This window comes from Mustela lutreola, chromosome X (assembly GCF_030435805.1).
Source record: "Mustela lutreola isolate mMusLut2 chromosome X, mMusLut2.pri, whole genome shotgun sequence".
Taxonomy (NCBI): domain Eukaryota; kingdom Metazoa; phylum Chordata; class Mammalia; order Carnivora; family Mustelidae; genus Mustela; species Mustela lutreola.
Genome location: NC_081308.1, coordinates 78383429 through 78397459, shown reverse-complemented (window position 1 = coordinate 78397459; position 14031 = coordinate 78383429). Strand labels below are relative to the sequence as shown.

The 14031-nt window shown below is 35.3% G+C and overlaps 1 protein-coding gene across 1 annotated transcript in view; it reads right to left on the bottom strand.

Moving 5' to 3' along the window:
• Positions 1-14031, bottom strand: part of PCDH11X (protocadherin 11 X-linked) — a 201990-nt gene that overhangs the window by 60421 nt on the left and 127538 nt on the right. The window lies entirely within an intron of this gene.

Below are 14031 nucleotides of genomic sequence, written 5' to 3'. Positions count from 1 at the left end.
ACTGAAAACAACCACTCCTTACATAATATATATGAATAAATGATGCTTCTCAACATGATAGAAGGCTATATTCTTACTATGGGGGCCTGCACAGAATCTAAATCACAAAAGCCAGGTTTGATTAGGTTGTTCATTTTATTAACATAATGAGGTAAGTGTTAGTGCAGCAGTTAAGAACATATTCATAGGGTGCTGTCATAGTGAGAACAGATAAGGACAATCACTAAAATAAACTTTGAAACTTAATATCCAGTCTAAGTGTCTGTTTGTTTTAAGTTTTTAGTTTTTAACTGAAAAATAGGTACAGATAAATATATGTATTTTTATCTGGCCAGTTATTTGGACTATAAATAAAACTAAATCTGTTTTGACATTGCACTGGACAGCTAATTAAAACTCCCCTAGCAACTACAGGGCTCTGAGTACAATCCTTTCTCCATCATACCCTTGTGAATTATGAAGCCTATTCATGACTAAGCTAATACCTACTTAAGTAGCATAACAGAACCTGAAAATGGATTCTGTAGGTGTTATATTGCCTCTCTCAGTATTCTCGGTAGGATTTTTGCTTGTTTTTGTTTTTGTTTTTGTTTTTGTTTTTTCTGTTTTTGCATGCCTTCCCTAGCTGTCATCAGTCATCTGCAATGGGGTAAATTCTCAGAAAGGCTGTGAAAGATATCAAAGATACGATGCATGAGCTTAGATAAGTCATCTAAGTTTTCTGGTTTCCTGGGATACTTCATCAATAAAGGAAATAATATTGATACTTCATCAATAAAGGAAATAATTAATCAACAAATCCCTTCTAGTTTTGTGAGTCTAAAATCTCTGCCATTGATAGTACATGGTTACAATATTGGTTTTATCACAATATTTAAAAAAATATTTTAATCATCTTTGAAAAGCAGTGTGCTTAATGGTTAAAAGCTTGGCTTCTAGAACCAAAAAGCTTGGATTCCATCCTTACCACAGGTTCTCAGATCTTCAGCAAATTATCTGAACTCTCTGTTCTTCTGTTTTCTCATATATAGAATGGGAAGGTAATAGAATCTATATCATATATTTATTGTGAAATTTAAATAAAGTAACATATATAAAGTCTTGGACAGATGGTGAATTTGTTATATAATGTAACTCCCAATGAAAACAACCTGGAATCATATTTGACTACAATATCACTATTTTTCTGAGAATTTTCCAAAAATATTGTCTTGCTTTGAAGAACATTCAGATATTCAGGACAAATATGTGGTGTGTGTGCATGTGTGTGAGTGTGTGTTAATTTCTCATCACTGATGTAACAAATTGTCACAGGCTAATGGTTTAATACAATAAAAATATTATAATTCTGGAGCTCAGAAGTCTGAAATAAGTCTTGCTGGGTTAAACTCAAGGTGTCAGCATAACTGTTCCTTTCTGGAGGCTCTAGAAAGGAATCCCTTTCCTTCTTTTAGAGGCCACTCACTTTCCCTTAGATTACAGCCCTTTTCCTCCATCTTCAAAGCCTGCATCAGTCAGCATTTCTAACTTCTCTCATCTCTATGGCCTCTTTGTTTGGCCCTCTCTTCCACATTTTTTTTTCCTCTCTTCCACATTTAAGGAACTTATTGATTACATTGGATCCACCTGGATAATTCAGGATACCTGCCATAAAATAAGTTGGTTAGCAACCTTAATTCCACCTGTAAGCTTAATTCTCCTTTGCTAACTAAGATATCATATTCACGGGTACTAGGAATTGTGACATATACAACTTTGGGAAAACATTATTCTTTATAATAAAACCAGTCTTTTTACATGGAAGCATACAAAATATGATTTTTTTCATTATTTAAGGCACCTCTTTCTTTTGATTTAGAATTTTCAGAAAGTGTTTTTTGTCTGTGTGGAATTATAAATCCTCTGAATGTTGTTTAAGAGTGAGAGATACTTTACACCACTTGCTTTTGCTGGTTTGTATGCTGCTAAAATATTTTTGATTTCTGAAAGATATTTATAATAGAAGCCCCAAATTCTGGCATCTAAAGTATCATAAGAATTGCTGTTATAGTCTCAAAATTAAGAGCTGAACTGACTTTGTTTAATTAAAAGTCTTACCATTTATTAACTATGTCATCTTCAGCAAGTCACTTAACTGTGCTATGTCTCCATTCCCTAACCTGTAAAACAGAATTACCTAATAAGAAAATATATGTTAACAGAACAGGATCTGGCACTCAGTTAAGTGTTATATACATATTAGCTATTATTACTGAGTTATAATAAATTTTGGAATTATTTAAAATGCATAATTTACTACAAAAACATTATTAAAATTAGTAGTAATAGATCTTGACTGATTCCAGAACTACTAACTATATTATGGAACAAAGTCTCATTTTAAAAATTGGAAATTTTATATGTGCATGTGTAATGCCAAACAAATACAGACTAAAATAAGAGGTATTTATGGTGGAGATATTATGTGCTATCATCTTCAAAATGAAAGGTGATTAAATATTTCTAAGAAGAGAGATATACTGGGGGCAAGTTAGCAAATGGGAAATTCGTCCACAAGCCAACCATCACTGGAGATTCTGCAGAAAATTTTATTAGCAATTTTCGAGTAATATTTTGATTCTGTCTGGAAATCCATTTAGCCAAAAGCATTTGTAGATCTAGATTTTTCCTAGAGTGTGCTTTCTGTAAGCACTCAAATTATAAAATGACAGAATAATTAGTGTAACTGGCTATATTGTTCTCATTTGAAGATTACCTAAAATTATAATTCTGCTAAAAAGCAAGTAAAAAAGAATTTATATGATTCCAAGATTTTCTAAGACTTATAGTTTTTCAAGTTATGAACATAGTAACAGTAAAATTATAGTTAGTGAAAGAAAAAAAATAAAAGAACAAGCTATATTCAGGGATTTTTTTCACAAATATTTTTATTTTCATCAATATTATTTCATACAAAAATATAAATAATTATGCAGTAAAAATGTTTCAGTTGTCAAGAAAACATCACAAAGCAAATCGTAACAATAATAAAGACCAAAACCCTTATTTTTTTAATAGAGTGCAAGATTGCTTTGCCTTTACTCTTACTCCTAGAAATTCAGAAGGCAACTTGGGATCATTTTACATATTCACTTTTTTGTTTAATTGAAAGAAGTATATTGACTGTACAAAGCTGCTTTTAAAACTTCATTGCCTAACCATAAGAGACACTGAACTCTAGGAAACAAACTGAGGGCTGCTGGAGAGGCAAAGATAATTGGCTAATAGGCATTAAAGAGGGCATTTGATGTAATGAGCACTGGCTGTTATATGCAACTGATGAAACACTAAATTCTAAATAAGAAATACACAATAAATTCTCATCAGGGAAAAAAAGTCATTGTCTTTGTTTTCAATTGTTTTCTGAATGTAGAATATAAACTTGAATTGTTTAATGTAGAAGATATTCATTTGAGGTCTAGAGAAAATGCTTCTGATACAATATAGCACATCCCTATTTTATTCACTATTGCACAGAACATTTCTAAATATCCCTAGTGCTTGCACAGTGCTATAGAGCTATGGTTATTTCACATGCTCTTTTAATTGTTCTGTGCTCTAACATGCATTAGAGGAAAATATAAATGCTCTTACAAAGTCAAAGGGGAGTCCCGCCAAATGAAATTAAGTAAAGGGAATAAAATGTGTTTTTGACAATGTTGATTCCTTAGGCTAAACTTTAGAAGGTGATGCACATGAATTACTCAGTAGAAAAGCTTTTAATTAGTGTTATGTTACACTTACTCTATAAAGGAAAAAAATAATCACAATAGTCCATCAGACTTGTTGAATGAGTAACTAGGCACATTTTCAACGAGTTCCCATCAGTTATTTACTTGAAAAATGCCTGAAAGTTACTTTAAGACAATCACAAGGACTGGCCCATCAAGTTGTTTCAGAGGAAACATACTATACTTGGTTCCTTTAATTTGTATAATGAGTTATACTTATCAACCCCAAACATTATTATTATTTTTTATTTCAATCTTTGTTTCTCTTCCTGAGGTTCACTTTTTCTTGGTTCTCTTTTTCTCAGTGCCTCACTCTTCAGCTCTGGTTGTGGAGTGCAAAGTTGTTGGAAGAGGTTATCAAGAGGACATGACCACCAACTGACCTGTGAGCAGGCCCTGACCTGGAGGGTATTAAGGAGGGCATATATTGCATGGAGCACTGGGTCTTGTACATAAACAATGAATCTTGGAATGCTGCATCAAAAACTAATGATGTATTTTATGGTGACTAACGTAACACAACAAAAAAAGGAAGTATAAACTTCCAGCTATAAAATAAGTCATGGGGCTGTAATGTACAGTATGGGGAATATGGTTAATAATACTATATGAACTTTGTGAGGTGACAGATGGTAACTAAACTATGTGGTCACCATTTCACAATGTATATAAACTCTGAATCACTATGTTGTATACTTGAAACAACTATAATATTGCATGTCAATTACACCTTAGTAGATTTTTTAAAAAATCTTATATATGAATCCATAAAAATTGCATTGATTTTCTAGGAGGTTTAATAAAGCAGAAGGAATATTCAAGTTCACTGCCCTGAAGTGAGAATTTTTCTTTCTTTTTTTTTTTTTTAAGAACTTTACTTGATTACAAGTGGAAAATCTACCATTAACACAAAATGTGAAAAAAGAATTGCAGTAAATATCTCCATAGCATTATTCCTCAAATATATTTCAGGCTCAGTAGAATGCCTCTTGATTAACTACATTTTGATCTACATCAAGTTGATTATTATCACTATTATACATCTTTCTTCTCTTATCCTCCAGTGTTTAGGTACCAAATAAACTTATATTCTTCTTGGAATATTAGTGTATATACTTTATGTTGGAAAATTATGCTTACAATAAGCATTTGAAGCACAACTTCAATACTTCAATTAACAATATATAACATTCTGCTTGTGTTATCACCCAGTAAGAGCAAAACACTTTTATATGTGATCTCTCTTCAAGAGCAAAATAACACAGTGAAAAAATAGTGCAAATATTAAAGAGGACTTTCCTTCTCAAGAAAGGAAGCTCAGTTTAGGATATTGAAAAACTTGACAAATTCATCCTGCTAGTAGTGGCAGAGTCAAAAATAAACTAAATTCTAACAGGTTCTAAATTTAATACCCTTTTAATGTATACAACCCTATAACTTAAAAAGCAAGCATGGAGTGATGTGCATTGATATTTTATGTAATAGTAATCATTATAAGAGTAATAACTATGACACTTCCCTTAACTCTTCACCCCAGGCTTCTTGGGCACAAGTATATACACATACACAGACAAACACACACACACACACACACACACACACACACACACACACACCATTATAAAAATACTTGCGATTGATTGTTTACTAAGTAGTAATTTCCTTGGGAAGGCCAAAGAGCTGACTAAGATGTAGAAGCAACATATCATAACAAAAGCAACTGGGTAAAAAGGTAAGTGAAATAATGGCAATCTTATTAGAGAGATGATTAACTCTAATTATAGCTATCAATGAATCAACAAATTTAGCTTCAAATATGTCTAAAAATTAGTCAAGTATTTCAAGGCACACACCACAGCAATGTATCTAGTTCCAGATTGTAACATTTTTTATGATTTTTTATTTATTTATTTGAGAGAGAGAATGAGAGAGAAAGAGAGAACATGAGAAGAGGGAGGGTCAGAGGGAAAAGGAGACTCCCTGCCAAGCAGGGAGCCTGATGCGAGACTTGATCCACAGACTCCAGGATCATGACCTGAGCTGAAGGCAGTCATTTAACCAACTGAGCCACCCAGGTGCCCTAATTCTAGATTTTAAAGGTAACTATTCTTTTATCAGAAGGCCAGGTTTCTAGGGCAAGGCTCTATGCTCAATAATATATTCCATGAGTACCCCTTTCTCCTTGCAAGAGAAGTTTAGGAACAAACATAGTATCTGATTATTTATGTCCCACAATTTGATAATACATCAAAGAATAATTAATAAAATCTTAAAGTAGGATAGCAAGGTAAACAATTTTGAATTCAATATTAACAAAGAGAAGCTAATTGTTGGGTCTTTTTTTTTTTTTTAAAGATTTTATTTATTTGACAAAGAGATCACAAGCAGGCAGAGAGGCAGGCAGAGAGAGAGAGAGGGAGAAGCAGGCTCCCCGCTGAGCAGAGACTCGATCCCAGGACCCTGAGATCATGACCTGAGCCGAAGGCAGCAGCTTAACCCACTGAGCCACCCAGGTGCCCCTAATTGTTGGGTCTTTAACTCACTAGAATTTTCTAGATAAGGATCTCCATTCTCTATATCATTTATAAACTCACAAAAAATTATATATTTGCTGATGAAAATATATTAACTTGAAGAATTCTAGAAAATACATTGGGTTTTATACATAAAATATTCTCTTTCTAATTAGATACTATTCATTCTATATACCAGATTAATACAGCTTTATGAATTTATAGATTTTTTGTAGTTTTATAGATTTATAGTTTATATTTTTATAGTTTTATAGAATTATAATTTAGTGTATATATTAAAAACATCCTTCCTAAAAGAAAGATTTCTATAATTTTAATTATTTAGTTTTTTCATTGTGTAATGTACTGATATTTTATGAAGAGTATTATTATAAAGTAAATATGTTGTTTCAAATTATTTTATCATAAAACTTTAAGATTCTCTGTAAATTTCTTAATATTTTCCAGTTCAGGTGTGTCTAAGTGGTGCAGTATAAGTGGTGCAATCCAACTCCTGATTTCCGCTCAGGTAGTAATCTCAGGGTAGTGAGATCAAGCCTGCACTGGGCTCAGCAAAGAGTCGGCCTGAGATCCTCTCTTTCTCACTCTCTGCCCCTTCACTCATGCTCTCTTTCTCTAATTTTTTTTTCTAGTTCAAATTAGGTATTGTAATCTTAGAATCAATATAAATCTATAATTTCTATAGGATGAAATGTTGATAAATTCTAATTGTCTCTAGACAAATATACTTTATAGACTGCTTCTTTTACAGTTTGGTTGTATATTGTAGAATATAAGGCAATCCTGAGAAATCAGTTGCAATTTTCAGATTGGAGCTAAATCATGGAAGATATTAAATGCAAAACAAGGAAATCTGAACCCTTTTCATTAAGTGATAGAGCAGATTTGACTAATTAAAAATCAAGATTCACAAATGTTAGGTAAAAGCACTTCTTAAAATTTCTACTTTAGAATAATATATTTTTTCTTAAGAATTTAGTGTATTTTTAAAAAATTCATTATTTTAATAGTGATTTCTCTATTTCTATACTCTTGGTTGGTTAACAAGTTTTATAAATGTAGTAGTTAAATTTATAAAAGTCTAATGTATGTAAAATCAGCTTCTGATAAAAATAGTGTAATTTCTTTTTACTTGCTTCATCATAATGAAATATGACATACTAAATGAAAATGACATGAAGATTTAGCAAGGAGAAAATTAAAAATAAATATTTTGAGAGAGGGGCAAGATGGCAGAGAAATAGGAGGCCTTGTTTCAACCAGTCCCTTCTTAAATATCTACCAGAGCACTCTGAACACCCATGAAATGAGCCTGAGATGTAAGAGTATATACTTCTGGAAGTATATACTTCAGGGACACAAGACATCAGTGGAGAGGTAAAGTGGAGTGGGAATGCTCAGAGTGATATCAGAGGGTAAACAAAAAGGGGATGGGAATCTTGCATGATACCACTACACCAGCAGCGCTGTTACAAAAAGGGGATGGAACCACCAGAAGCGACCCACTGAAAAATAATACCCCAATATGAAAGTGCCCTGTGACTGGGGACTAGCATTAACTTGGAGTCTGGTTAAAAGCAAAAAAAAAAAAAAAGAAAAAAAGAAAGAAAGAAAGAAAAAGAAAAGAACAAAGGGTCTTAAGGGGCAGGTGGAATTGGGCAACCACAGGCAAGGTCCTAAGCTCACAGTCCCAGGAAGGTCACAGTGGGGGCCTACCAGTGCCTGGGAGAGCCCAGCAGGACCTCCAGTCCATGGTCCCTGAGCCTGCAGCTTTCCACTGCTTGCACCACTGCTTGGGCTGGGTGCACCCCTGCCCTCACCTGAGAGAGCCTAGCACAGCCCCTGCTAAAGGTCCCTGGACCCACAACCTGCACTGCCACTCTCACAGCTGGGTGTGAGTTCAACCATCCTGGGCACGGACTCCAGACAGCAGTCCCAACAATGACAGCCACTGCAATTGGGCTCCCCGGATGAATATCATTCGTGGTTTTAGTGCTACAGGGTGCAGAGACAAGGTGGGGTGGGGGGGCTCTTTCGACCACTGAGACAGTGGCTGGTGGTGTGCACCACTTGTAGGAGTTTGCAGAGGAGGAGTCTGTATGTTCTGGATCATCCAGAGGGAAGCAGACTGAGGTTACTCTCTGGGGCGGAGGACTAGGTCTGTTCACTTGGCTCTAACCCTCTCAAAAGCAACAAAAAGCCACCAAAGAACAAAAATCTCCAGAGAACAAAAGCCTCAAAAACTGGTTTCCACAGAGCCCAGCCCCTTGAGAGGGGGCAGGGCAACTCAGCCCAAGCAAGACTGACTGGTAAACAAGGAAGTGACAGGCCCCTACCCCAGAAGACAAGCCAAAAGAACAAGAGGACAACAATCACAGGGTCCCCATAAAACTGTAAAACCCAAGGTCAGGGAAAAACAATATATTAAGCCTCCGGTACTGCCCCAAAACCTGTATATTTCATAGATACAACATCTTGTTTTATTTTTTTAAATTCATTCTCACAATTCATTCTTTTTTTTTAACCTACTTACCACTACAACTAGATGTTTAATACAACATATTACATAGTAACTTTTTAACTTGAACTTTTTTCATATAAATATGAAACTTTTTTCATATATTTGTGTTTCTTTTTCTTTTCCTTTTCTTTTTTTAATAATGTATATAAAGATATAAGTTGCAAGGCAATCCCTTTTTCCTATTCAATACTACCCTTGTATATAAACTAGTTTTAATTTCCCTGTACCTCTGGAAAGTTAAGTACTTTAACAAAGTTAACAAGATAAACCCAGTAAGAACTGAAAAAACCTTCCTCACCCACATCAATGGTTTATAACCACTTTCCCATCTATTCTTCCATTAGTGTTTTGGTGTATTTGTTTTTGTACTATATAAATCTTATTCATGGGGTTCATTTTGGTTGGGTTTTTCTTTCTTTTTTTTTTTTTCTTGTGTTTTACTTTTGTCAGTCCTTTAGTTTTTTCGTTTTTGTTTATGTACCTTATAAATCTTACATTGGGGGCTTATTTGGGTGGGTTTTCTCTTTTTTCCTCTCTCGCTCTCTTTGTTTTTCTTTCTTTTTGGTGGTGGCTTCTGATTGCTCCAAAATTTACCAGGGTGCACCTTGCTTGTATCATGGTTGATATATTCAGCTATACATCCCCCAAACCACCTCTTACCAAAATGACTAAGAGGAGTAACACCCAAAAGAGGAAAAATTCAGAGACTCTGCCCTCAGCCACAGAACTATTGAATATGGACATAAACAGTAGTTCTGAAAGGGAATTCAGGGTTACAATTATCCAGGCAATGGCTAAGTTGGAGAAGATCATTAGTGGCAACATAGAAACTCTAAGGGTGGAAGTGAGTGTTGATCTGGAAGTACTAAAAAATGCTATCAGTGAGATCCAATCTAATCTAAATACTCTAATAGCTAGGGTAGCTGAGGCAGAAAATTGAATTAGTGATCCAGAAGACAAACTGATAGAAAAGACGGATCAAAAGGAAGTCTGGAACAAACAGCACAGAAGCATTGAAAACAGAATTAGAGAAATAAATGATGCCATGAAACACTCCAATGTCAGAATTCCTGGAATCCCTAAGGGGGTGGAGAAAGAGAGAAGTCTAGAAGATAGAGTTGACCAAATTCTGGATGAAAATTTTCCCAGTCTGGGTAATGGAACAAGGGTTTGTGTCCTAGAGGCAGAAAGGACACCCCCAAAGATCAACAAATCTAGAAAGACCTCAAAACATTAATTGTGAAATTGATGAATCATAATTTTAGACAAGAGGTCTTAAGGGCAACTAGGGGGAAGGAGATTCCTTACATACAGAGAAAGGACCACCAGAATAATGTCACAACTGTACACAGGAGCCTGACAATCCAGAGAGGGTGAAAAAGACATGCACAGAGCACTAAATTAGAGGAACATGCAGCCAAGAACACTTTATCCAGCAAGGCTGACGTTCAAAATGGATGGAGAGATAAAGAGCTTCCAAGACCAAAAAGGTTTAAAAGAGTATGTGACCACCAAGCTGGCACTATGAGTAATATTAAGCGGGGTTCTATAAAAGAAGAAAGAACCCAAGAGTGACATATGACAGAAATTTACAGAAACAATCTATAGAAACTAAGGACTTCTCAGGAAACATGATGTCAATAAAAACATCTTTCAATAATCACTCTCAATCTGAACAGACTAAATGGTCCCATAAAAGAGCATAGGGTTGCAGACTGGATAAAACGTTAGGACCCATCTATATGCTGTCTACAAGAGACACATTTGGAGCCTAAAGATACAACCAGACTGAAAGTGAAGGGAAGGGATGAAAAACCACCTTTCATGCCAATGGGCCTCAAAAGAAAGCTAGGGTAGCAATTCTCATATCAGACAAATTAGATTCTAAACTATAGACTGTAGTCAGAGATACAGAAGGACACTACATAATCCTTAAAGTGACTATCCACCAAGATGATCTAACAATTATAAATATCTATGCTCCCAAAAGGGAGCATCCAATTACTTAAGAAAACTGTTAATCAAGATAAAGAGTCATATTGATATGAATACACTAATCGTAGGAGATCTTAACACGCCTCTCTCAGAAATAGATCATCAAAGCAGAAAATCAATAAAGAAACAAGAGCATTGAATGACACATTGGACCAGATGGACCTCATAGATATATACAGAACATTCCACCCTAAAACAGCAGAATACACATTCTTGTCAAGTGTACATGGAACCTACTCCAGAATAGACCACATACTGGGTCACAAATCAGGACTCAACTGATACCAAAAGACCGAGATTATTCCCTGCATATTGTCAGATCACAATGCTTTGAAACTGGAGCTCAATCACAAGGAAAAGTTCCGAAGGATCTCAAACACCTGGAAGCTAAAGGCCACCTTGCTTAAGAATGCTAGGATCAACCAGAAGATCAAAGAAAAACTGAAACAATTCATGGAAACCAATGAGAATGAAGACACTTCGGTCCAAAACATATGGGATACAGCAAAGGTGGTCCTAAGGGGGAAATACATAGCCATCCAAGCCTCCCTCAAAAAAATTCAAAAACCCAGAATACACCAGCTGTCTCTACACCTTAAAAAATGGGAGAATCAACAACAAATCAAACCAACTCCACACATAAGAAGGGAAATCATCAAGATTAGAGCTGAGATCAATGAAGTAGAAACCAGAGATACAGCAGAACCTATCAATGAAACTAGAAGCAGGTTTTTTGAAAGAATCAATAAGATCGATAAACCACTGGCGACACTAATCCAAAAGAAAAGAGAGAAAACTCAAATACATAAAATTATGAATGAAAAGGGAGAGATCACAACTAACACCAAGGAAGTAGAAACAATCATCCGAAGTTATTATCAACAGTTATATGCCAATAAGCTTAGCAACCTAGATGAAATGGATACATTCCTGGAAAATTATAAACTCCCAAAATTGAACCAAAAAGAAATCGACAACCTGAATAGACTAATATCTAGTAACGAGATTGAAGCAGTGATCTAAAACCTCCCAAAAAATAAGAGCCCAGGACCTGATGGATTCCCTGGGGAATTCTACCAAACTTTCAAAGAAGAAATAACACCTATTCTCCTGAAGCTGTTTCAAAAAATTGAAGCAGAAGGAAAGCTTCCTGACTCTTTCTATGAAGCCAGCATTACCCTGATCCCCAAACCAGGCAAAGACCCTACCAAAAAGAATTTCAGACCAATATCACTGATGAATATGGATGCTAAGATTCTCAACAAGATCCTAGCCAACAGGATCCAACAGCACATTAAAAAGATTATCCACCATGATCAGGTGGGATTCATCCCTGGGCTACAAGGATGGTTCAACATTTGCAAATCAATCAATGTGATACAACAAATTAATATGAGAAGAGAGAAGAACCACATGGTCCTCTCAATTGATGCAGAAAAAGCATTTGACAAAATCCAGCATCCGTTCCTGATTAAAACGCTTCAAAGTATAGGGATAGAGGGAACATTCCTGAACTTCATTGAATCTATCTATGAAAGACCCACAGCAAATATCATCCTCAATGGGGAAAAGCTTGTAGCCTTCCCTTTGAGATCAGGAACAAGACAAGGATGCCCACTCTCACCACTCTTGTTCAATATAGTATTAGAAGTCCTAGCAACAACAATCAGACAACAAAGAGAAATAAAATGTATCCAAACTGGCAATGAAGAAGGCAAACTCTCTCTATTCGCAGATGACATGATTCTTTATATGGAAAACTGAAAAGACTCCACCCCCAAACTACTAGAACTCATACAGCAATTCAGCAATGTGGCAGGATAGAAAGTCAATGTGCAGAAATTAGTGGCTTTTTATACACTAACAATGAAAATACAGAAAGGGATATTAGAGAATCGATTCCATTTACTATAGCACCAAGAACCATAAGAGACCTGGGAATAAACCTAACCAAAGAGGTAAAGGATCTGTACTTGAGGAACTACAGAACACTCATGAAAGAAATTGAAGAAGACACAAAAAGATGGAAGACCATTCCATGCTCTTGGATCGGAAGAATAAACATCGTTAAAATGTCTATACTGCCTAGAGAAATCTATACTTTTAATGCCATTCCAATCAAAATTCCATCGGTATTCTTCAAAGAGCTGAAGCAAATAATCCTAAAATTTGTATGGAATTAGAAGAGACCCCGAATCACTAAGGAATGTTGAAAAACAAAAATAAAGCTGGAGCATCACGTTACCTGATTTCAAGCTTTATTACAAAGCTGTGATCACCAAGACAGCATCGTATTGGCATAAAAACAGACACATAGACCAGTGGAACAGAGTAGAGAGCCAAGATATGGACCCTCAATTCTATGGTCAATTAATCTTTGGCAAAACAGCAAAAAAAAAAAAAAAAAAAAAAAACATACAGTGGAAAAAAGACAGTCTCTTCAATAAATGGTGCTGGGAAAACTGGACAGCTATAGTAGAAGAATGAAATTCGACCATTCTCTTACACTGTACACAAAGATAAACTCAAAATGGATAAAAGACCTCAACGTGAGACAGGAATCCATCAGAATCCTAGAGAAGAACATAGGCAGTAATCTCTTTGATAGCAGCCACAGCAACTTCTTTCAAGATATGTCTCCAAAGGCAAAGGAAACAAAAGTGAAAATAAACTTTTGAGACTTCATCAAAATCAAAAGCGTCTACACAGTAAAGGAAACAGTCAAAAAAAACAAAGAGGCAACCCACGGAATTGGAGAAGATATTTGCAAATGACAGTACAGACAAAAGGTTGATAACCAGGATCTATAATGAATTCCTCAAACTCAACACACACAAAACAGGCAAACATATCAAAAAATGGGCAGAAGATATGAACCGACACTTCTCCAATCAAGACATACAAATGACTTTCAGACACATGAAAAAATATATATCATCACTAGCCTTCAGGGAGATTCAAATTAAAACCACATTGAGATAGATTTTGGACACTAGTCCTTTATCTGATATGTCATTTGCAAATATCTTCTCCCATTCTGTCAGTTGTATTTTGATTTTATTAACTCTTTCCTTTGCTGTGCAAAAGCTTTTGACCTTGATAAAATCCCAATAGTTCATTTTTGCCCTTGCTTCCCTTGCCTTTGGCGATGTTCCTAGGAAGATGTTGCTGCGGCTGAGGTCGAAGAGGTTGCTGCCTGTGTTCTCCTCAG